The sequence below is a fragment of the Emydura macquarii genome, unplaced genomic scaffold (genome assembly GCF_026122565.2).
Source record: "Emydura macquarii macquarii isolate MOO-44397 ecotype Brisbane River unplaced genomic scaffold, CSIRO-AGI_Emac_v2 contig_1027, whole genome shotgun sequence".
NCBI classification, from domain to species: domain Eukaryota; kingdom Metazoa; phylum Chordata; order Testudines; family Chelidae; genus Emydura; species Emydura macquarii.
Window position 1 is genome coordinate 10,608,677 of NW_027131164.1, and position 22,767 is coordinate 10,631,443.

A 22,767-nucleotide genomic window follows, 5' to 3' on the forward strand; every position below is an offset into this window, starting at 1 on the left:
CACATCTGAGCAATCTGAAAATGTTTCTTACCAGCAAATTTAGGTCTTATCCTAGCAGGATACAAAATTGCAAACTGAATCCCCATGCTCTGCAAATGTGGTGAAACACCTTGGAATCTTTCTTTTTTTCAGAAGGAACAGGAGGATCATCTGGCAAATATTCCAGCCTTTGATCCTTTATACATCAAGTTTTCAGTCACTCTGGCAGCCTTACGGGTGGAATTTCTCATTTCCAGCCTTTCGCATATTATCAGGACAACTAGAGGAGTGTTCTGTTAGCCAGCAGTCAAATGATTAGCAGATGACAGTCAAAAAGGAATTTGTAAAGTCTCTATTCCAAGTAAACCCACAATCCATTTAGTTATGGGAGCTTCAAACTCCCATTTTAAATTTCTCAGGAATGTCAAGAAATCTCAAGCTCCATACTATATAGCCTTGTTCTCCTGTTCTACTTTCAGTGGAAAGTATTTCTGGCCTTTCAATTTACCTGTAAATGTAAATTCACAGCCAGCCCCAGAGCTTTCTATTTCAGGATCTCGCAGGTTCAATTTACTCTTAATGTTTTGTTCAGAGATCAGCTCTATTTTCATCCTTTTAAACTTCTTGCAAAGAATTTAACCTTTTGTGAATTAACCTCATATTGTGAGCTACCGTTTTCTTGATTTCCTTTGCAATTTTACAGTTAGATCCTGCATACCATGCTAACTTGGGATAATCCTTATTCCTATGAGAAATTCTATTGAAGTCAATGGGATTTCTTCCATGACGTGAGATCTACGTGACATGAGGAATGGATTACAGGACTGGGCTCTTTCCAGGTATCGTGGGATGTGATTTCCCCATTGCAACATTAGCATGTTTCTTGAAAAAAAACTTATTTAAGTACTGGTGACTTCAACGTTAGCATGTTTGAAGTTGTGTGCTGCTGCCACAAGCAATTTGTAACTTTGGATGAGTTAAATCCATAGAATTCCAGAAAAAGTAGTAAACAGAAGCTGGTCCTGGTCAAATTCTCTGCAGATACAAAATGATGCAGCTTCATGGAAATGAGTGAAGCTGGGGCTGCGCCGATTTACAGATGGGGAAAATGTGGTCCAATATATTAAAACACCACTGTGGTGTCTAGCCTGCATGTGATACTGCACATTCACATTGATAGTGTATACTGAAATCTGTATGAATGGAGACAGTGCATTGGATTTCTAACTATCAATACCTCCTAAGAACATAAGAATGGCCATACTTAGTCAGACCAATGGTCCATCTAGACAAGTACCCTGATTTCTGACAGTGGCCAATGCCAGGTACTTCAAAGGGAATGAACAGACCGGGGCAATCATCAAATGATCCATCCCCTGTTGTTCAGTACCAGCATCTGGCAGTCAGAGATTTAGGGACACCCAGAGCATGGGGTTGCATCCTGATAATCGAGGCATTGATGGACCTTTGTCCATAAACTTTTCTAATTCTTTTGTGAATCCAGTTATACTTTTGGTCTTCGCATCTTCTGGCAATTAATATTACAGGATGACTGGGCACTTCCTTTTGTTTGTTTTAAACCTCCTGCCTACTAATTTCATTGGATGACCTCTGGTTCTTGTGTTATGTGAAGGGGTAAATAACATTTCTTTATTCATTTTTTCCACACCATTCATGATTTTATAGACCTCTATCATATCCCTTTTTAGTCACCCCTTTTCCCAGCTGAATTATTCCAATCTCTTTAATCTCTCCTCATATGGAAATTTTTCCATACCCTTAATCATGTTTGTTGCCCTTCTCTGTACCTTTTCCATTTCTAATATATCTTTTTTGAGATGGGGTGACCAGAACTGCACGCATTACTCAAGGTGTGGGTGTACCAGGGAATTATACAGTGGCATTATACTTTCTGTCTTATAATCTATCCATTTCCTAATGGCTCCTAATGTTCTGTTAGTTTTTTAGACTGTCACTGCACATTGAGCAGATGTTTTTGGAGAACTATACATGATGACTCCAAGATCTCTTTCTTGAGTGGTAATGGTCAATTTAGAGCCCATCATTTTGTATGTATAGTTGGTATTAGGTTTTCCAATGTGCATTACTTTGCATTTATCAGCATTGACTTTCTTCTGCCATTTTGTTGCCCAATCATCAAGTTTTGTGAGATCGCCTTGCAACTCTTCTGCAGTAAGCTTTGGACTTAGCAATTGAGTATCATTTGCAAATTTTGCCACCTCACTATTTACCTCTTTTTCCAGATCATTTATGAATATGTTGAACAACACTGTTACCAGTACAAGTCTCTGAGGGACCCTGCTATTTACAATTTTCCATTGGTGAAAATTGACCATTTATTCCTACCCTTTGTTTCCTATCCTTTAACCAGTTACTGTGCCAGGAGAGGACCTTCCCTCTTATCCCATGACTGTTTATTTTGCTTATGAGCCTTTGATGAGGGACCTTGTCAAAGGCTTTCTAAAAGTCTAAATGCACTATATCCACTGAATCACCCTTGTCCACATGCTTGTTGACCCCCTGAGATAATTCTAATAGATTGGTGAGGCATGGTTTCCTTTTACAAAAGTTATGTTTACTCTTCCCCAACAAATCATGTTTATCTATATGTCTGATATTTCTGTTCTTTACTATAATTTTAACCATTTTTTCTGGTACTGAAGTTAGGCTTACAGGTCTGTAACTGTCAGGATCACCTCTGGAGCCTTTTAAAAAAATTAGTGTCACATTAGCTATACTCCAGTCATCTGATACAGATGCTGATTTAAGTGATAGGTTACATGCTGCAGTTAGTAGCTCTGCAATTTCATATTGGAGTTCCTTCATAAGTCTTGGGAGAATATCTTCTGATCCTGGTGATTTATTATAGTTTAATTTATCAATTTGTTCCAAAATCTCCTCTATCAACACCTCAATCTGAGACAGTTCCTCAGATTTGTCTCCTAAAAAGAAGGGCTTAGGTGTGGGAATCTCCCTCACATCCTCTGCAATGAAGACCAATGCAAATAATTCATTTAGTTTCTTCACACTGACCTTGTTTTCCTTGAGTACTCCTTTTAGCACTTTGATCATCCAATGGCCCCACTGACTGTTCGGCAGGTTTCCTACTTTTGATGTACTTGAAAAATATTTTTGCTGTTAGTTTTTTTGCTAATTGCTGTTCAAATTCTTTTTTGGCTTTCCTAATTACATTTTTACATTGACTTGCCAGAATTCATGTTTCTTTCTATTTTTCTCAGTAGAATTTGATTTCCAATTTCTAAAGCATGCCTTTTTGCTTCTAACTGCTTCTTTTAATCTGTTGTTTAGGCATGGTGGCATTTTTTGATCCTCTTACTATTACTTTTAATTTGATGTATACATTTAATTTGAGCCTCTCTTATGGTATTTTTTAAAAGTTTCCATGCTGCTTGCAGGCATTTCACTCTGTACCTTTTAATTTCCATTTAACTAGCTTCCTCATTTTTGAGTAGTTCCCATTTCTGAAGTGAAATACTACTATGGCGGGCTTCTTTAGTATTCCACCCTCCACCGAAGGATGTTAAATTTAATTATATTATGGTAACTATTACCTCATTTTGGATCAATTTGTGCTTGGCCCTTACATGAGTGTAGAGTGCAGTGAAGGATAAAGGTGTAATGAGCCTTCCCTCATTTGCACAACCCATGTAAGGGTCAAGAACAACTGCAGTCCTTACACTCAAAGGAGCACAGAAATTGCTCCTTCTGTACTTCCATGAGTGCATGAGAAGAGAAAGCAGCATTGTCTTTGCTTCAGGAAGTCCCAGTGGTCCCCCTATGGAAGACCAGCACTGTCCCATGCCTAAAACAGGACTTTGCCTTTTAGGGCACAATTGAGCCTCTTTTTTCTCATTAGCCATTGATACCTGAAGCTATTCCTACTCCCAAACAATAGGCTGCAACGTTTCTTTTATCCCTTCAGAAAATCACTGTTTTAACATATGCTGTTGTGACAGAATTGAAATTGTTAATGTGTGCTGCCAACCTTGAGAGATGACCTCAAATATTTGTTCTGGAACTAGGAATGCTAGTTCCAGAGGCACTGTTTTTCCTAACTTGCAAGACTGACAAGGTGCAGTCGGGCATTTGGCAGCAAACCAATCAGGCGTGTGGCAGCTCATTGCAATGGTGGGAGGATGTTGTGTGGAAAGAACCTGGATTGCCTGGAGAGCCTCAAGGGAAGGAGGATTAGCGTCTCTGATTGCACAACTCCTTCCTGTGAAAGGAAGGGTGATCCATGCAGACTCACAGAGTGAGCTGTGAGCCGTGCCCTTCCTTTCTCTGCATCAGTAAGAAGCTGTGCAGGTGGAGGCTCCATGCCTGTAATTTCATTCATGCTGTTCTGTATGGATCAGCTTTCAGTAAGGACTAGTGGGTGTTCAAAGTGCAGTTGGTCAGAAATTTTCCAACAGAACAGAGTTTTTTCAGAAAACGCCAATCCACCAAATCTGAAATATCTTGAGTTAAACAAACTTTCAGCAAATCAAAGGCAAGGTTCTGATGGAACCCTGCCTGCCAGACAGGTTTCCCTGGGAAACCTTCTAGCTCACTGGGCTGCTATAGAGTTTGGGTTTTCCAGGGTCCCTAGCTCTGACGCAACTCTGCCATGCAGACTGTCCCAACCCCAGGAAGCCAGGTGATCCAGGGTCAATGGCTCTGGGACAGGCAGCCATGTGTTGGTGCTTCCAAAATAAATTTTTTCAGGATTTCTGGTCCACAGGAAATTTCAGAGAATTACAAAGTTTTGTACTCCACTTGCCACACTGGACAAAAATTCATCTTAAGAGATAAGTCTAATGTGCAGTAGGACAGCCTGCCCAATACAGTTCTTCCCCATCTTAGCTCTGCTCTGGGACACTCACCCCAGATAAACATATTCAAATGAATCTGGCTTTCTGAAAAGAGACTTCCTGTCTCTGAACTCAGAAGGTAGATATAGATATAGAAACCTGAATGAGACTATGATATCTGTCCAATTATCTCAGACTATGATGTCCAGTCTTACCTCTGATATATAAGGGTAAAGATTCTGAAAGCTGTGCCTCCGATAGTCGCATTTCCATTACTTAATACAAGTATTAAAACACCCTGAGTACTACCAGCTACCAAGCCTGAATATTTTCTTCCTAATATCTAATGAGAGAGACTCAATGCAGTATGAAACAGAAAAGTTCAGATAATATCACAAGATTACTTAATGCTCTACATTCTGCTAGATCAAACTGCACACAGAAAATGTATTATGTCTAGACACCAAAGAAGCCTGTCATTAGTGGAAAGGATTATCTTTTCTTCACATTTTGCATTAAGGTTTATAGTCCTAATTTTATACCCGAATAAAATGATGTTGTCAGCTCCCAGATCAGAATTCTTATACACAGAATAGTCTTAGGGTTTTAATATAAAATCCCCTTTTCCCCCCAAGATGTGCCTTACTGCTGAATCCTTGGAACAGATAATTTAGTCTGGCAGGGGAAATAATTACTATCAGACTGAGAAACTGACCAATGAGGTAGGCTGTACGCAGAGAGCACTTTATTAGTCCTTTCACTCCAACATTATGCAAGTGGTTTTGTAAAGTTCAGATTATATCACAAGCACTTATAGTCTTATAATGGAAAAGCTTACTGACACACGCATAGAAATATTGATCCAGCATACTGATACTTTACTACTTTTTAATTAAATATGCTGAGTTTGAAGCATTTGCAGCTAAACCATCTAGACATGTTCTACAACGTTGATTCTGAATGCAAGACTTACTCAATTAAACTCTCTTTATAACATCTATCTGTTCTAGTAATATTCATAAATGTTAATTTCTTGTTAGACTTACAGCTTCTTTTTAATCACAATTGTATAATGCAGCATGGTCTTTTTGTTCTGTGTTTGTACAGCACCCAACACAATGGGACCTTGCCCACTACTGGTGCTTCTAAGTGCTACAATAATAAACAAACAAATAATGGCCTCTTATCATGGGCTTTGGAAAAGGAAGGTAACAAAGGAAACAACTAGAAATCCACATATAGTACCAAGAGGCGCTGGTGTAAATTTTTTTTTCTCCCAGCTCTGTTGCTTCATCTAAATTCCTGACATTTTAAATTTGCTGACTTTTGGCTTGAGTTACATATGTTACCAATCTTTCTTGCTATGTGTTTTGCCTATAATATAGCGTTGCTTCTGTGAGTCTGTCAAAGAAACAGTCCAGAGTGCGTTCTGGAAGCACATACAGAAACTGGCAACCAAAACAGCACATCTGATTTTAAATCCTTTATTGCCACCTTGAAGAGTTCCCCAGCAAAAATCAGAATGAGATTATTCTCCTACTAGGTAGGATTTTTTTAAAACTAACATCATGAACAGACTAATTTAGGGCTCAATCCTGCAAATTGCTAAACATTCTGGTCCCAATCCAGCAAAACACTTATGCCTGTGCTTCATTTTAAGTATCTGTTCAGTCCCATTGAAGTGGACTAATTCACACACACAATGCTTTGCTGGATCAGAGCCAGAGTGCTCAGCACCTTTCTGGATTAAGCATTTACTTAACTCAGCTACTAACTAAAGCTTATCAGATAATGAATGAAATCTTTCAGGAACATAAATCAGAATCAGATATGTTCTGAATGGTTCAGATACAATTCAGATGGCATAAGATTAGACCCTGGCTAACAACATTCGAATAGTGGAAAGTTGTCCCCTGTTGTTCCCTCCTCCTCTTCACCCTGCACCCCACTCTACTTTGGAAGAATCATACAAAATGTAGTTGAAACTCCTACTTATCAGAACATGCAAGAAAGAAAATATTTGAGAGACAGAGAGAGGCATTTTGAGTAATTTAGGTGGTTTTCTTGTTTGGGAAACTCCTTTGTGTCTATGTGATTCGGAAAGCCAGTTTAATTTGCCCCTGGCTGTATGAGACAAGCAACAAAAAGCACATTCATTCTCCTACTTGTACCTTTTCAATGGGACACAGAAAGAAAAAGAATTTCATGAGCTCTTATTTAATATAGTATAGGCGTTTTAACCTTTTGCAGGTTAAAGAATGCATTCATACATAGCTTTTGCTAATGGAAGTTTGCTAGCTTTTCACATTTCTTCCACCCATTTCCAATGTTATTTCTTGCTTTCTGCTGGCAATAAAAATATGCTGGGTTCAGAGCTGCTCAGTGCAGAGAGGATGGTACAACCACCTGCAACAGTTGCACAAGCAGACTGCAAAAGCCCCTGCATTCCTGCCTCTCTTTTGATGGTGACAAGAGAGACTGCTCATAAGGAGTACTGGGGGATGTAGTCTCATGAGCAGATGAACAATCTGGGTGTTAAAAGAAGCCAAAATATTATATTTCTGTCTTTAAATGTGTCTTGATAGCTTGATGAGAAGTGCATTTCCCAGCTTGTGACCAGACAGCCAGGAAATCTGGTGAGACTTTGCCCAGCAAATGTGAATATCAAGCCAATGTCTTTCCAAAGGGCAAATCATGCCAGGATAGCATCAGCCTGGGCGACAGCCTTTGAGGCTCTGTTTTTAATCAATACACACTACCTATTGAAAGTGCTGGAGTGGAACTGGTGACATAATCAATTACAAAGGCTGAGAATTGCTTTCCTGCAGCTTTAAACAGCCTTAATAGCAAAAGGATTAATTATATTTACAAGCTACAGCTGTCATAGTACCTCAACAGTTTTAACATTAAATTATGCTAGCTCTGTCATTTTATTAATGCTGGACTCATAGGTTTGGACTGATTTTTGTAGTCTGAAGGTAAATACAAAATAGGTCATTATTACAGACATCTTCATTTGTGTTCCCAAGATGAGGACGAAAGCTTTCATCAAACTGAAATATATTTATACTGTATGTACTTAGCTCCCATTACATAACAGGAAAGCAAATTTACAGAAAGAGAAGAAAATGTAGATCAGCTGTGATACCACTGGTCATTTCCTCATTGGTTTCTTATAGATAGACTTATAATAAAGATGTTCAGCCCAAGAACATTTATCTATATCGGGGTGGGCAAACTTACTGACCCCCTGAGACTCTCCCCCACCCCACTGGGTAGAAACCTCTAGTCCCACAACCCTGCTGCAGGGTAAAAACTCTGAGCTCCCCATCCCAGTCTGGTAGGCAAAGAATGGGGGAATAGGAGGCTCCACGAGCCGCACTTTAACTATAAAAGAGCCGCATGCAGCTCACGAGCCATGGTTTGGCCACCCCGATCTATATCATTACATACGTAAACAGATCTGTCACATTTATGTAGCTAGAGTTATACATAGCTACCATTATATAATTATAAATATACATAGACAGATATGAATATCCCAAAGAACTCAACAGGGAGTTGAAGAGTAGTAGCACTATAGACCTCCGTTTCCAAGAAACAGCTGTACAGAGCTAGAATTTATATTCACAGATGTGATTATGCATCAAATCTGAATGGAATGTTCCACTCAGTACAAAATATGAACTTTTTCAAAAACATTCAAAAAATTCAAAACTTTCAAAAAGTTTTAATGGAAACTTTAAAACAGAAAAATATCAGCCTATGGCTGTTCTGAGAAAATTATTTTTCTCAATTGCTATTTTTCAGTTTTTTGTTATTGTTTTCTACTATCCCTGTAAAAACTTTTAATTGGACAATTTAGTCATATGGGCCTTCATTTTGCATCGACTTGGGGCTCCTCACATGCTTAACATGAAGCAAGTGCATAAGTCTTTTGCAGCACAGCAGCAAAGTGATATTTTTCCAAAATTAGTTCATTTCAAAACTGGAATTTTTTTTCTATTTCAAAATGGAATGTTCCATTTTGGAGACTTTTCCAGTTTGGAACCTGAAAAATTCCATTTTGAAAAAGGGTTTTGCAAAAAATGTGAAGATCAGGACACTGGACTGTTACAAAACATAATGGAACAAATTGCTTTCAAATTTACTGAAATATCCATGGATTTTTATTTCTGCAGCATTTTTTACCTGAAGAATTTTTTACTGAAGTATTCACTCAGCTCTACTTATTTATGCCTTTTAGGAAATGCCATTAAGTAAAGTAAAAATACAGGGAAAAATGAACTTTTCATATAAGAAACAAATATAAACACCACACCTATAGTTTTCTCACACATTCATTAGAAGAATAATCTTGCAAATGGTGATATTGGGAAAGCATAGTGAAAAAAATAAGAAAAAAGTAATTAGCTGTCAACAAAGCAGCTTGAAAAATCCATCAAGGTATTCATACAGCCCTCATCACCACACTATTTGAGTATCTCATGCTCTTTAATACATTTATCCTGACAACACCCTGTGACATAAGGAAGTGCTATTACTCCCATTTTACAGATGGGGAACTGAAGTACAGAGAGACTTCCCTTCCCCTCCAAATACCCTTCTAATTGACAGAGTGAAACTAGTACAGAGTTAAAGAAGAAATACTGGTAAAACACGTCACCTCAGGTTGCTGTTCTTTCCAAACTCTTAGTCAAGCTCTCTCATCATGTCAGTGGAGGCTCTACCCTCTCTTCTGGCAGGAAATAACGTGACTCAAGGAAGACTAGAAGAGAAAATGTAGCAGATACTCCCTAGGAGACTTGATAATTAACTTAACTGAAGCAGGAGTCAAGATCTTTTTGAGGAAGTGAGATGAATATTATCCATTTTGACATGAAAACAGCATCAGTCCAGACACCACATGGGGAAAGCCCAAGGAATAAGCAACTAAATGAACTCATAGACTTCAAGGTCAGAAGGACCATTATGATCATCTAGTCTGACCTCCTGCATAATACAGGCCACAGAACCTCACCCCCTCACTCCTGTAATAGAACCCTAACCTATGACTGAGTTATTGAAGTCCTCAAATAATGGTTTAAAGACTTCAAGGTATAGAGAATCCACCAGCAAGTGACCCATGCCCCATGCTGCAGAGGAAGATGAAAAATTCCCAGGGCCTCTGCCAATCTGTCCTGGGGGAAAATTCCTTCCTGACCCCAAATATGGTGATCAGTGAAACCCTGATCATGTGGTCACCAGCCAGACACCCGGAAGGAAATCTCTGTAGTAACTCAGAACCCACCACATTTAACTTCCCATCACAGGCCATTGGGCATATATACCGCTAGTAGTCAAAGATCAGTTAATTGCCAAATTAGGTTGTCCCATCATACCAACCCCTCCATAAATTTATCAAGCTCAGTCTTGAAGCCAGCTAGGTGTTTTGCCCCCACTGCTCCTCTTGGAAAGCTATTCCAGAACTTCACACGTCTGTCTAATTTCAAGTCTAAACTTCCTCATGGCCAGTTTATATCTATTTGTTCTTGTGTCCACATAGGTGCTGAACTTAAATAACTCCTCTCCCTCCATGGTATTTATCCCTTTAATGTATTTATAGAGAGCAATCATATCTCCCCTCAGCTTTCTTTTGGTTAAGCTAAACAAACCAAACTCTGAGTCTCTTCTCATAAAGCAGGATTTCCATTCCTTGGATCATCCTAGTAGCCCTTCTCTGCACCTGCTTCAGTTTGAATTCATCTTTCTGAAACATGGGAGACCAGGACTGCACACAGTATTCCAGATGAGGTCTCACCAGTGCCTTGTATAATGGTACTAACATTTACTATCTCTACTGGAAATACTTCGCCTGATGTACTCTAAGACCGCATTAGCTTTTTTCATGGCCATGTCACAATGGTGGCTCATATTCATCCTGTGATCAGCCAATACACCCAGGTCTTCCTCCTCCTCTGTCACTTTCAACTGATGCTTCCCCAGCTTATAGCAAAAATTCTTATTATTAGTCCCTACTATTAAATTACATCCTATTTCTATTACTTTTACTGTATACAATAACACTATGCTACAAAAGGGTATCAAGTAAGTTCTTTGATGAAAGCGGTGATTAATCTCATTGTAGTATGTATGTATGAACATGTCATATAAGGAATTATGGATACTCACTGATATTATGCGTTAAAGCTTGTGACCAAACAAAAGGAGAAATAGGTTTTCTCCCTGACAGGAGGGAAGGTAGCTATTCTACATGTCTCCAATGTATATTAAGCATTATGTAATCAAAACAATGGAAGACCCATTTACATGCAAATCAGCATGGGGAAGAGAAGCCATCAGGAAGGGAAAAACAGCAGGAAGTCATCCTGCTTCTAGGGCCAAAACAATGAGTTTTGGAAAGCAGAAGCAAAAAGCCATTTTGGCATCAGAAATGAAGGGGAGCAGCACCCTGTGAGCTCATAAAAAGCCAATCCTCTTGGCCTGAAAACCAGGAGTAACTGAACCTTACTATAGGTGAGAAACCGGCTTAGACAAAGGTTGTAACCTGCTGAAATTAAGTTTGTCACTAGGAATCATGTTTTATTTTGTTTTACTTGTAACCATATCTCTATCTCTTCTAGTCTTACTTATTAACACTTAAATATCGCTTTCTTGTTAATAAACTTATTCTTGTTTTACCACAAAACCATCTTGGTGCTGTGTAGTATACTGAAAGGTGAAGTCTTTAGCTAAATTACCAGGCTGGTGTGTGCTCTCTCTCACTGGAGAGAGAAAATTTAACAACTTCTCTGAGTATCCAGTGAGAGGGACTGGACACTGTACGGGAGACAATTTTGGGGAGATTCTGGACTGGAAGGGTTGTTGGTGTCACCTTGTAAGGAGGTAATCAAACTGATGGAAACCAGGGTGAGGCCATAGTGCTGTGAGAAGACTGCTGGCATCAGAGCCAAGGCTGCACAGCACAGAAGCACTCAGAGTTACAAGGCAGGGTGACAGAATCCCTTACTGGTCTAGGTGTTACCTCATAGTGTTCCATTGGTGTAGTTAACCATGAACATTTCTATGAGTGTTATAATGAAATGGATTGGACACTGCAAAAACACATCTCTTGGGAACTAAGAAATTGGGCTTCACTGATTGTTACCTCCAAGGCAAGGTTTGGCCTGGCAGAGTCCGGAAGAGTTTGCTAGCAAGATAGACAGGCTGATGTGTCAGGAAGCTGAAACACAGCTTGGCAACAGCAAAACTCTTGCTTGATGAGGCAGAACAGGGTAGCACAGTGGCTCACAATTATGGGTACCCCAAGCAGGATGTCATGGGGGACTAGCAGAGAATTATGGGACACGAAGGAGTAGCCGTCATACTGACCACCCTCCTCTACTGCAGCGAAACCTGGACTATCTACTGATGACACATCAAGACCTTTGAGAACTTTCACCAGTGATGTCTGCATCGAATCTTGGGAATCAAATTGGAGGACCACTGGACTAGCGCGAGCTTCCTCCATGAAACTGTGTCCACCAGCATTGAAGTCTTGCTCTTGAGGAATCAGCTCCAATGGACAGGCCATTTTGTCCAGATGCCCAAGAACGGCTTCCCTCAGCAGATTTTCTTCTCTCAGCTCTCTGTTGGCCAATGCTTAAAGGACGGGCAACGGAAATGGTATAAAGACATGCTTAAGGTCACCCTCAAGCATGGAGGCATGGACATTAACAACTGAAAGGAGAAAGCTGCTGACCGCTCGGTGTGGCGCCACCTGGTTCATCAAGGCATGCACCATTTTGAGGCCCAGTGACTTGACACTGAGTCACAATGGCAGTGGCAGAGAAAGGAGGAGACTAACCCGGGGCTGTGAATTTCACTTCCCCACACAATAGCATGTCGCCATTGCTAAAGAATGTGTGCATCCAAAATCAGGCTCCTTAGTCATCTGAAGACCCACCAAGCCTGACAAACATCATCCTAGACTCAAGGGACTGACGATGACAACATGCCAACATTTAAGTTTAGAATCAGCCAGGAAAAGAATTATATTTTATGCTGTAAAGGGGAGAAGGGAAGATTGAGAGTCTGGGGATTTCAATTCCCTGCAAAATTTAAAAATACCAGATGCAGTTTCTTACATTTTTGAAATTTTTATTATATTTCTGAACAAAAGACCAAATCGTGAAGTCCTGTCTTGCTTTTGCTCAGCTCTTATTCTTTCAAATACTCTGAGTCAATGGGAGTTTTGCCTGAATAAGAACTCACTTAGAGTCTGATCATGCACCATAGAGATCAATGTGTGTTTTGACCTTCTCTTCAATGAGAGGAGGATTGGGGCCTAAAACCTGAGTGAGGACTTCAGGATTTGGACCAAAGATTTAGTGCAATAAAATGCACACCTGCCTGGGATGTATCTGGAATTCTACACTAAAAGAACTTAGTAGTGTCATGTTTTGTTTTGTTAACAGGGCCACTGCAGTCAGCTTTCAAAGACAAAAATATCTGTATTACAAAACAAGAAATATAGTCTTCCTTTGAAAAGAAAACTGTTCTATTTTTCTAGGGCATCAGGCAATAGATTCCCCCCCACACACACACACACACACACACACACACACACACACGCACACGCCTTGGGGCATCCAGCATCAAGAGGACTTGAACTGAGGTTGTATGTCTATATGGGGAATAGAGTAGAAGCTTTGTTTATGCATAGTTATAAATGATTATCATAATCTGCTCTCATGCTAATGCAATCCTACTGAAGCAATCGAAACCCACTGTAAGTTTAATTATGGCAGAACATGGCCTATGGTAGCATGGAAAAGGAAGCAATGATAAAGTGAGGTGTTATTTAATGAAGTTGGAATCCACTCCATCTGCACAGAGACCAAGTATCTGGACTCTGTGTAGATGGATACAGAATAGCTGGGAAGGTGAAATACACCCCCGTTACCAAGGACCAGCAGCCACAGTCTCTGTCTTCCAGTTGCATGGGGTACTGGGTCAAATGGATCTGTATAATATGACACTCCGGATTAGCCTCTGATGGGTTGGCATGGAGACATTTTCCATAGAATGTAGGGGATGTATCAGCAGCCTTATGGCCATTCAGACGGCAAACGCTCAGATGCAACTTCTATGTTAACTTTGTACTGGCTTCTGCAACCAGGTGAATTTCATTCTGCATTGTAGTGTGAGAGATTTTACCACTTGGTGACTCATGCTTGTTTGCGGGGAGGAGGAGCTGCTCTCAGTTATGACTCACTATATTGTATAAGGCCTTGGAAAATCATTTTCCTGCAGACTGTAGAAATACATATTGGATGTATATCAAATATGCTGAAATAATTGGAACACAATTAAAATGTTCTAAAGCAAAAGAAAGAAAGAAAGCTTACTTGTCATGAGTCTTTTCTTTCACTGAGATAACCTATTAGCAGACTTATTCAGTACTTTCCTTTGAAGTAGCCAAGACTTTAAAAGTTTGCCTAGAAATAGAACTGGGTGAACAATTGTGTTATTCTGCATCCAAAGAAAATCTGGCAATTTATGGCTTCCTGACAGTTTTCTTCAGAGCAACTATTTCTAGAACTTCACCAGAAAAAGGCAAGTTACTCTGAACCAGGAAGACCAAACAGATTTTGGAATAAAAATTATGCTTTCCAACTGCAAACATATCTTTCAATCTAACAGACATAATATGCAAAGAATGGTGCTCAGATCAATGGTCTCTGAATAAACTACACTGTAAAGTACAAATGCTGGCTGAGATGGTCCAGTGGTTAAGGTGCTAGCCCAAGACTCAAGAGACTGGCCTTCAGTTCTCTACTCTGACACAGGCCTCCTGTGGGATCTTAGACAAAACACTTAGTAGCTCTGTGCCTCAGTTTCCCATGGAGTTAATCAGGATCACTTCCATTCCTTATGGAGATGCTGCAAAGAGAAACATGCTAAAAACTGTGAGATGCTCAGATACTATAATATAGCCATATAGGTACCCCATCATTTATACTGCAGGAATGCCTAGGGCACCATTGTGCTAGGTGCTGTACAAACACAGAACATAAAGATGGTCTTTGGCCCAAACAGCTTACAGTGTAATTAGGGCTCCTGAAAAGCTGAGGGAGGTGCCTGCCATCTTCAGCTATGATATATGTTTTTAAAATATAACCAGCCAGAGAAATATTGTTTTATTTCTTTCCCCGAAATTTCACTGTTTGGTGGAGCAGCACAGGCATCTCATGACTCATTATGACTAGAATTGGAAGTTTCATACTTCAGAGTACCATGACTTCTCCCCCACTTTTATAATGGTAGGAGGCTTTTAGTACTAGTATAAATCACCAAAGATTGACCTTAACAGCAGGACGAGATTATGTACAGAAAAACATTTAGTTACTTTTAAATGTTTCTATAATATTTTAGTTCTAGTTTGTTTCCATCCGAGACCTTCACATTTGGCACATGCATGAATCTGACCTGAACGTTAGCGATACATCGCTTTGTGCTGGCCTTCTCTACATGAGTGAATTTCACCCCAATGTACCGAATACTTAGAATTAGTATTTGGCAAATAGTAAATGTGAATCCAAATAGCCATGTTTCCTACGTGCCTGCAAAGAATGACAAACACTCTCCTGACTGCATCTGCAGGGCAGTTGCCCTTCATTCCCCACTCTCCCTCTCAAGAAAGAGAAAGTGGTGTGGACAATGAGAATGGGGAGCACATTACAATGGGGTCTGTCCGCTGGAAAGAGTGAGGGTGATAGCCATGTTTGGTAGTCAAAATAAAATACGATTTTTAATGATTTTTAACAGCTATTGGATTTAAATCGGAGATTTGTTCCACCGCTAAATTACTTGCTCATTGTGAGAGCCAAAGCTCAAGTAAGTCAATGAAAAGACTGCAAATGATTTTAATGGTCCGTGGATCAGCCCCTAATTTTGGGATGCTTGAGTGGAATTCTTGGGGCATATCTGTTTTTGTTTCAATGTTAAAAAGCAAAATGAATGTCAGTCAGAATGAAGCCTGCAACACTGTGGGAACCATCCATGTGCCTCTACCCTGAGGCCTCCTGTGCTGAATGCAGCTCAGTATAGCATGCAGGAAATGCTTGGGCATAGCTTTTTGCAGAAGATGAACCTGACATCTGAATAACTTGGATGCAAAATGTGACCTGCTTGCCACCAAAGTCCAGAACTGTGACAGCAAAACTGAATGGATGCAGTATCAGCTGGAATCACATAGAGGACAGCCTTAGACAGACAACCATCTTACTGTGCTAGCAAGACAAACTCTTTCGCTATTGAATAAAACTCAGGGAAGATGACACACGAATACTGAATTTTGCAGAGGAAGAAGATGGCAAAGACAACCTACCCTCATCCATCTTTTCCCTATTTTGTTAAAGTTAGCTGACAAATAAGTTGGGTACTCTTGTGAAAAACTCCGTAGTTATATAACAAGCCTATAAGAGAGCACAGCCCAATAAAATATTAATAAACATATCCAATAATATTTTAAAGAAGGGAGAGATTCTGTGATTTTCAGCTCTGTGGATTTCAGGGACAACATGAAAATACTGATGGAGACCCAGAAAAATCAGAGCTCTGAAATATCAAGGAGGAAAAGTGCTCATTTTCCTTGATTTGGGATTAAGAAGCCCGATCCAAAGTGAGGGTTTTCTCCCCTGGAAAAGAATGGAAGTGAAGAAGTGTTGATCTGGTAGCTAGGAAATCTTTGAGCCTGTGCAGTCACACACAGTTTATTTTTGGAGACATAAAAATAATGCAAAGACTTTACAGACAAAAAAAGAATGAAAACGTGTGGTGTTGGGTTCTGCAGAATAGAGTAACTAGTAAGCATCCTGCTCTTTCCTAGTGATTTATTCTATTTCCTCAGTGTCGAGTGTGGGAAAAAAGAGGTTAAGCAACAGGTTCATCTAATCTTTTATCCTGGTAGCAGCATAATTTCAATCTGTGAGAACACTTGGGATTCAAACCCTTATAAGTGCACGAGGACTTGAGAATGGAGACAGTTTATTCTTATTTTCTAGTTTCTGGTGCAACATGTGTAAATTGTTGATTTTGGCTTCCAGGCCAAATCCACCCCCCCCCCCCCCCGCCCCTCCCCATTGTGGATGTATTGGAGCACAGAATTATTTTTCAAGCAATGGGAGAAAAAATGTGGATATTTGTTTTTAGAACAGATGAACAAAGATCTCTCTCTCTCTTCTGATGTCAGTGTTTATATCTGTTCTGGTACAGGATGTGTCATTGCTCTCTGTAACAAAATGTTATTGCATATTACAACATTCATTAAATAAAAAGTTAAAAGGAAAGCTTCTGGGGGGGGGGGGGGGATCTGTTTTTCACACAGATACACGGAAGATAATTGTGATTAACTCCCACTACTATTATTAAGGTCTACATGTGTAAATCATCCCCAAGTGGCAATGAGTACGTGAACCTCACAGACTAAATTCTACACTCAGTTACAGCCATGTAGTTCTGGAGATTTTGGCTAATATTTTCAAACTGAGATGCCTAATTTTAGGCACTTAATGTCCTCATATATAAAGTCAGTGAGTTCATGCAGTTTCCACTGACTTCACTGAGGCTCTAAGGGGATGTCTACACTGCCGGGGCTGCAGGGATTGATGCAGCGGGATCGATTGAGTGGGATGTGGAGACCCGCTCAATCGATCCTGGAATTGCTGTCTGGTCAACGCCATTAATCCACCCCACCCCACCAAAAGGCGTAAGGCTGCATCGACCAGGGGGTGTTTCCTATTGACGCAGCACAGTGGAGACGCCGTTTCGTTATGTAGCTTGCGTATCTCCTATCGACCGCCAGTGGCAGTGTAGACCAGGCCTATGTAAGTGGTCTGGTTTTCAGAGATGCTGAGCAGCCACAATATTCCTAATGGAGTCACTCATAGTTGTTGGTGTTTGGCACCTCTGAAAATCCAGTCATTTTATTTAAGTGCCTATGAGTGGCTTTAGGTACTTAATTTTGAACATTTTGGACTGTGGCTTGGAACTGCCTGGGTATAAGAATGCAGATGTTTGGTCCATACGTTTTAAAGATGGCAAAGCTAACTGGGTCATGTCTCTCGCCACAGAATCTGCAGTTCATGGAGACTAAGGTGTTCAATATCCGTCAGGTTTCTCTAAAGACTGAAATCTCAAGAAGCCACCTCTCAACATTTTCTGAAACTTGGAGAATTCATATATAAAGTAAAGAAAAAGCATTCACATCATTCTAGGGCGATTGAAGGCAGTGGTGATGTCTGATGTGAAGTTTAAACACAGAATAAAGAACACTACCAGTCAGAAGAGGAAATACTTTAATGAAAGAGACATGGAGGGAAACAAATAATTGGGGGACAATTATAATTTAGGGCATAACTCTGCTCATGTTGAAGTCAACGGCAGAATTCTCATTGACTTTTATGGGAGCAAAACCAACTCCTTAGTACAGAAACTGATTAGGTAGAATAGGAGTGAGCAGGTGAGACTTCATTGTATAATTTCAAAATATGAAGGATAACTACAGGAGTCTAAATGACATCTACAAGTGTTCCGCATCATTAATATGTGATGAGGAAAACATGAATAAAACCCAACATATCTGATGCATCTCTGCACACTGCAGGACATGAGCATTAAAAAGGAGAACTTAAAAACAGAAGAGAGAAACCTGTGCCCAGGTGTCATGAAGGAGTGGTGGTTTAGCAAGTCAAAATGTAAACAGAATGCAAGCCTCATTCTGTTTCACATCAACGCATTCCCAGTGGGTCTGTAAGCATGAAAAAGAGGGAGGAATTTGGTTTGTTCTATCAAATGCAAAGCAAGATGTAATATTAAAATTCTGTGGATCAAATTCACATTTGGTGTTAATTAGTGTAATTCCACTGATGTCAGGTATGAATTTCTTTCCTAATTTTCAAAGCAGGCCCATGGCTGTCGTGTCTGAGTGCTTTACAAATTAGTGATGCTCTGTTGGGTTTGGGGGGAGCAGTTAGGTGTCTGTCTATTTCAAGTTTCTCTCCCCCTCCCCCACATGCTCTTTTACAATTTATTTACTTTTTTATGATGGGATAGAGAAGTCAAATAAGTGCCTTTTGCATTTGGTTATGAAAGCAGTTAGTGTTACCCATTATGGCAGGAGAGACAGTTCCTGAAATAGCTTGAGCCAAACCCTTTGATGACTTCAGAGATCAAGATCAGAACCTTAGCTTAATTCCATAATAATACACACCAGTTGCTAACTTCCTTTGCTTGAAGAATAATACCTTCTTTCTGTTTCAAACTGGCAGCTATCATTTAAACCCATGGCCCATTTCAATGGGCTGTAAGATACGAGCTTGAAACAAACAACATAAGAAACATACACAAACATACAGCACAATAGGTTGTGTTGGCTGATATCTTGCCCATAAAAATAAATCCCACATGCTATATGACACTTTGATAATATATTGGTAATGTAGTATGCATCTTGCTGAGCCTTAGAAAAGTGTCACAAAAGCCACCCAACAATCACGTAAAAGGCTTGTTGCAGTCAAAGACAGACACAACACATTGTTTAAAAGGAAGGAAAATAAATTATAATAACTAAAAATCCATTAAATATTAATTAATTAGGATAGGATCGGTAACTAGCTTGTATGCCATAGGCCAGATCCACAGAAGACATGTGTCTCCATAGTCTTGTTCGAGTCAACGCAGCTATGCCAATTTACTCCAGCAGATTTGGTCCATGATAATACCAATGCATTCCTTTTCTGCACATAATTTATACTGTAGTGCAACAGACAGCTGTGGGATCTGTCAGCTGGTGATAAAGGGCAACCACCTTCAGCGCTATTTACTCAAAAACCCTGTCACATGCAACAGTTTGTTGATTGCATCACCTCTCTGTCAAAACCATAGGTAGTTGTATGAGGTAGTTTGCATGTGTTAGAAAGATATTTCTCTTCAGCAAACTATACTCTACTCCAGTGATATTAGACATTTTGTTATCCTAAAAACCCAGCCAGTAACTCCCTCTCAGTCTGAACAATAAAATGACCGTACCCCCCTTAGTTTTGTATTTCAAATATTATATAGATAAGACAAATGTATGCAAGTGTAAATAAGAGCTTCTGCAGTTAAATTGGGTAACTAATAATGTTAAAATTAGGGTTTGCTGAAGACTGCTTAGTGAAAAAATGGTATAGGGAGCCAAAGCAAAGGGCCCGTATATCCTCATCCCCATTAACACATAAAAGCTCTATTTTGCACTCTTTCTCAAAGAGCAGCTTAGTTTAAGCATTACACGCAGTCCATTTTTCCTATTCCCAACATCTCTGCAGAAAGAAAACTTGCCCACACCACACAGATACTTCAGTCCTCTCTCCCTCATATAGACACTAACTAGTAACCATTCACATCAATTAGAGATGGGCCCAAACCAAACTATTCTGTTCCAAATCAGATGTTTCCTCGAGTCTGACAGGACTACATCATATCTGACCAATACCTTGATGTGGTTTAAGTGTTTCAGTAGCTGACTTTAAAAAAAAAAAAAAAAAAAAAAGAAAAGGGACCTTGTGCCTCCTAAGAAAGTGGTTTCTAACCTTTTCTATAGAAGGACCCCTCTGACACCCTCCTTCCGTCTATCAGGACAACCATTAGCAATAATGGTAAGGGCAGGATAGTTGTAACCTAGTGACACCTCTTCATGACCACCAGGTTTAAAGTTCCTGTCCTAGGAGAACACTGACTTACACTTTGACTTATCTTGGACTGATCTGACTTTACTATATCTTAGCACCATTTTAATATTAAAGTTATGCATCGAGGCCCTGATGCAAAGCCCACTGAAGCCAATGGGAATCTTTGCTGTGGAACAGATACCCTGATATTAAGAGTGACTAAAAGAAGTGTTTGTGAGCACTGCAGCAACTTGCCCTGCTGAACTTACATTCTGATTGGAAAGCACCCTCTACTGGTCACATGTCCAGCAGGAAGTGCGACCTTCATGCATATCTGCATCGCTGTGGCGGCTAAGGTGAAGAAGTGAAATCCCACAATCAGCTTAGAAGAAGTACAGGAGAAACTGACATTTCAATATGCTTGATAAGTAAGGACAAAGAAATGAGATCAGTGTGGGATTCTGCAGTGGGGGGAGGAGGAAGGTGGGCAGCAAATGGAGAACAATGGTTTGCATGCTTGGATTGTTATTTACATATTATTTTTACAGCTCTCAAAACTATGCAAGATGCTTTAGAGGAAGAGCTTATAATCTAAGATTAGATATGACATGGTGAGTGAGGTTAACAAACAGTAGCAAGGAAAAGGGTTACAGCAACAAGATCACACACTTACTTATTTTAGGCAAGCACACAGTCAAAAGTATGTGCTGTTGCCCTTTCTCAAAAAATTAGTGGCTCACTCCTTGTGGGCATCACAGCAGAAGGGAGTCTTCAGTAGGGAAGTGAATGAGGAGAGAGTAGTAGTTTGGCAGACCAGGAATGGGTTCCATGTCTAAGGGGGACTAGGAAAATGGAGATGAAAGCATATAAGCTGGGCATCAAAGTTGGCATCATTGTCAGAGCATTATGTACAATATGTGTCCACTCATTGCAGCAGTGATCTGAGATGCACTTTCATAAAAGCAAAAGTATCCTTAAAGAAGCTCGTAGAGCAGCAGCTTCTTACAAAAAGCACTATAGCAGGAGTGGACTTGACAGACAGCATCAAGTAGTCCAGCATCAGCTCCTGGTTAGAATGACAAGTTAAGCAAATGAATAAATGAGGAAAGGAAGCAAGAGGGCTGCAATTTGATAAAAACACACAGATTCCACAATCACCACATGGATTTCTCATGCATGACACATTATTCAGAAACTATTGCTATGAGAGATGTCACCGAGTGGCACATTGCATATGATCTACATCTACACTTGGAGCTGGGGGTGCAATTCCCAGCTCCTTTAGACATACTCACACTAGCTCTCATCAAACTAACATGTTAAAAATTAGTAATGCAGCTGTGGTAGAACAGGCTCGCCACCCTGAGTACACACCCAACCACACCCCATACAGACATACACTAGCTCAATGAGAGTTGGCATGAGTATGTCTGCTCTAGCTAGGAATCACACCTAGTGCCAAGTGTACATGTAGCCACAGTCTTCCACAGTTTTAGCTTGCAGAGCACGTTTTTAGTCTTCGAAGGCAGACTGCATTATTTAGTTTGGGCCATGCAAAGTTCTGGAGTGGAAGCAGTGGGAGATTTTTCTCTCTTCCTTATTCTCTGATTATGGTCAATGCTTGAGGCAGAGTTGCTCTCTAGGAATCAGGCATTCACGTTAGGCTCAGAATTCTGAAGGGGGACGGAAGGGGAATTGCCCTTCATGTTGCTTGACCATCTTGTTTCAGAATTGTCAGTGTGGGTGTGAATAAAATAAGCTGCACTTAGATGATACCGAGATTCCACTTCAATGATTTTTCATCCCCTTGAAACAATCCATCAAGTCCCTGGAGTTCTGCTACCATTCAGCAGAAGGCGGCACTTACAGCAGAAGAAGGGGAAACACTACTTTATTTTCATGGACCTGCTCATTTGGGTCTGCATAAGGTGCTTATGTAGTTCCCGTTACTGTAGCTTTTCACAATTTTTAATGTGTTCTGCTTCACAACACCTCTGGGAGGTAGGGAAGTGTTATTACCACCATTTTACAGATGGGGGACTAAGGCACCAAGAGGCTGAGTGACTTGCCCAAGGTCACACAGAAAGTGTGTAGCAAAGTATGGAATTGAACATTTAGGTAAGTTTCCTAAGCACCCAAGTACCTGTTCATGGGCATTGTTTGGACATGCCATATCTCATTGCATATAACATATCAGCTGAGTCATAGCGATGTCTCTGGGTCTCTGCATGTGGCTGTATGAGAGACTAGCAGGCCCAACATTT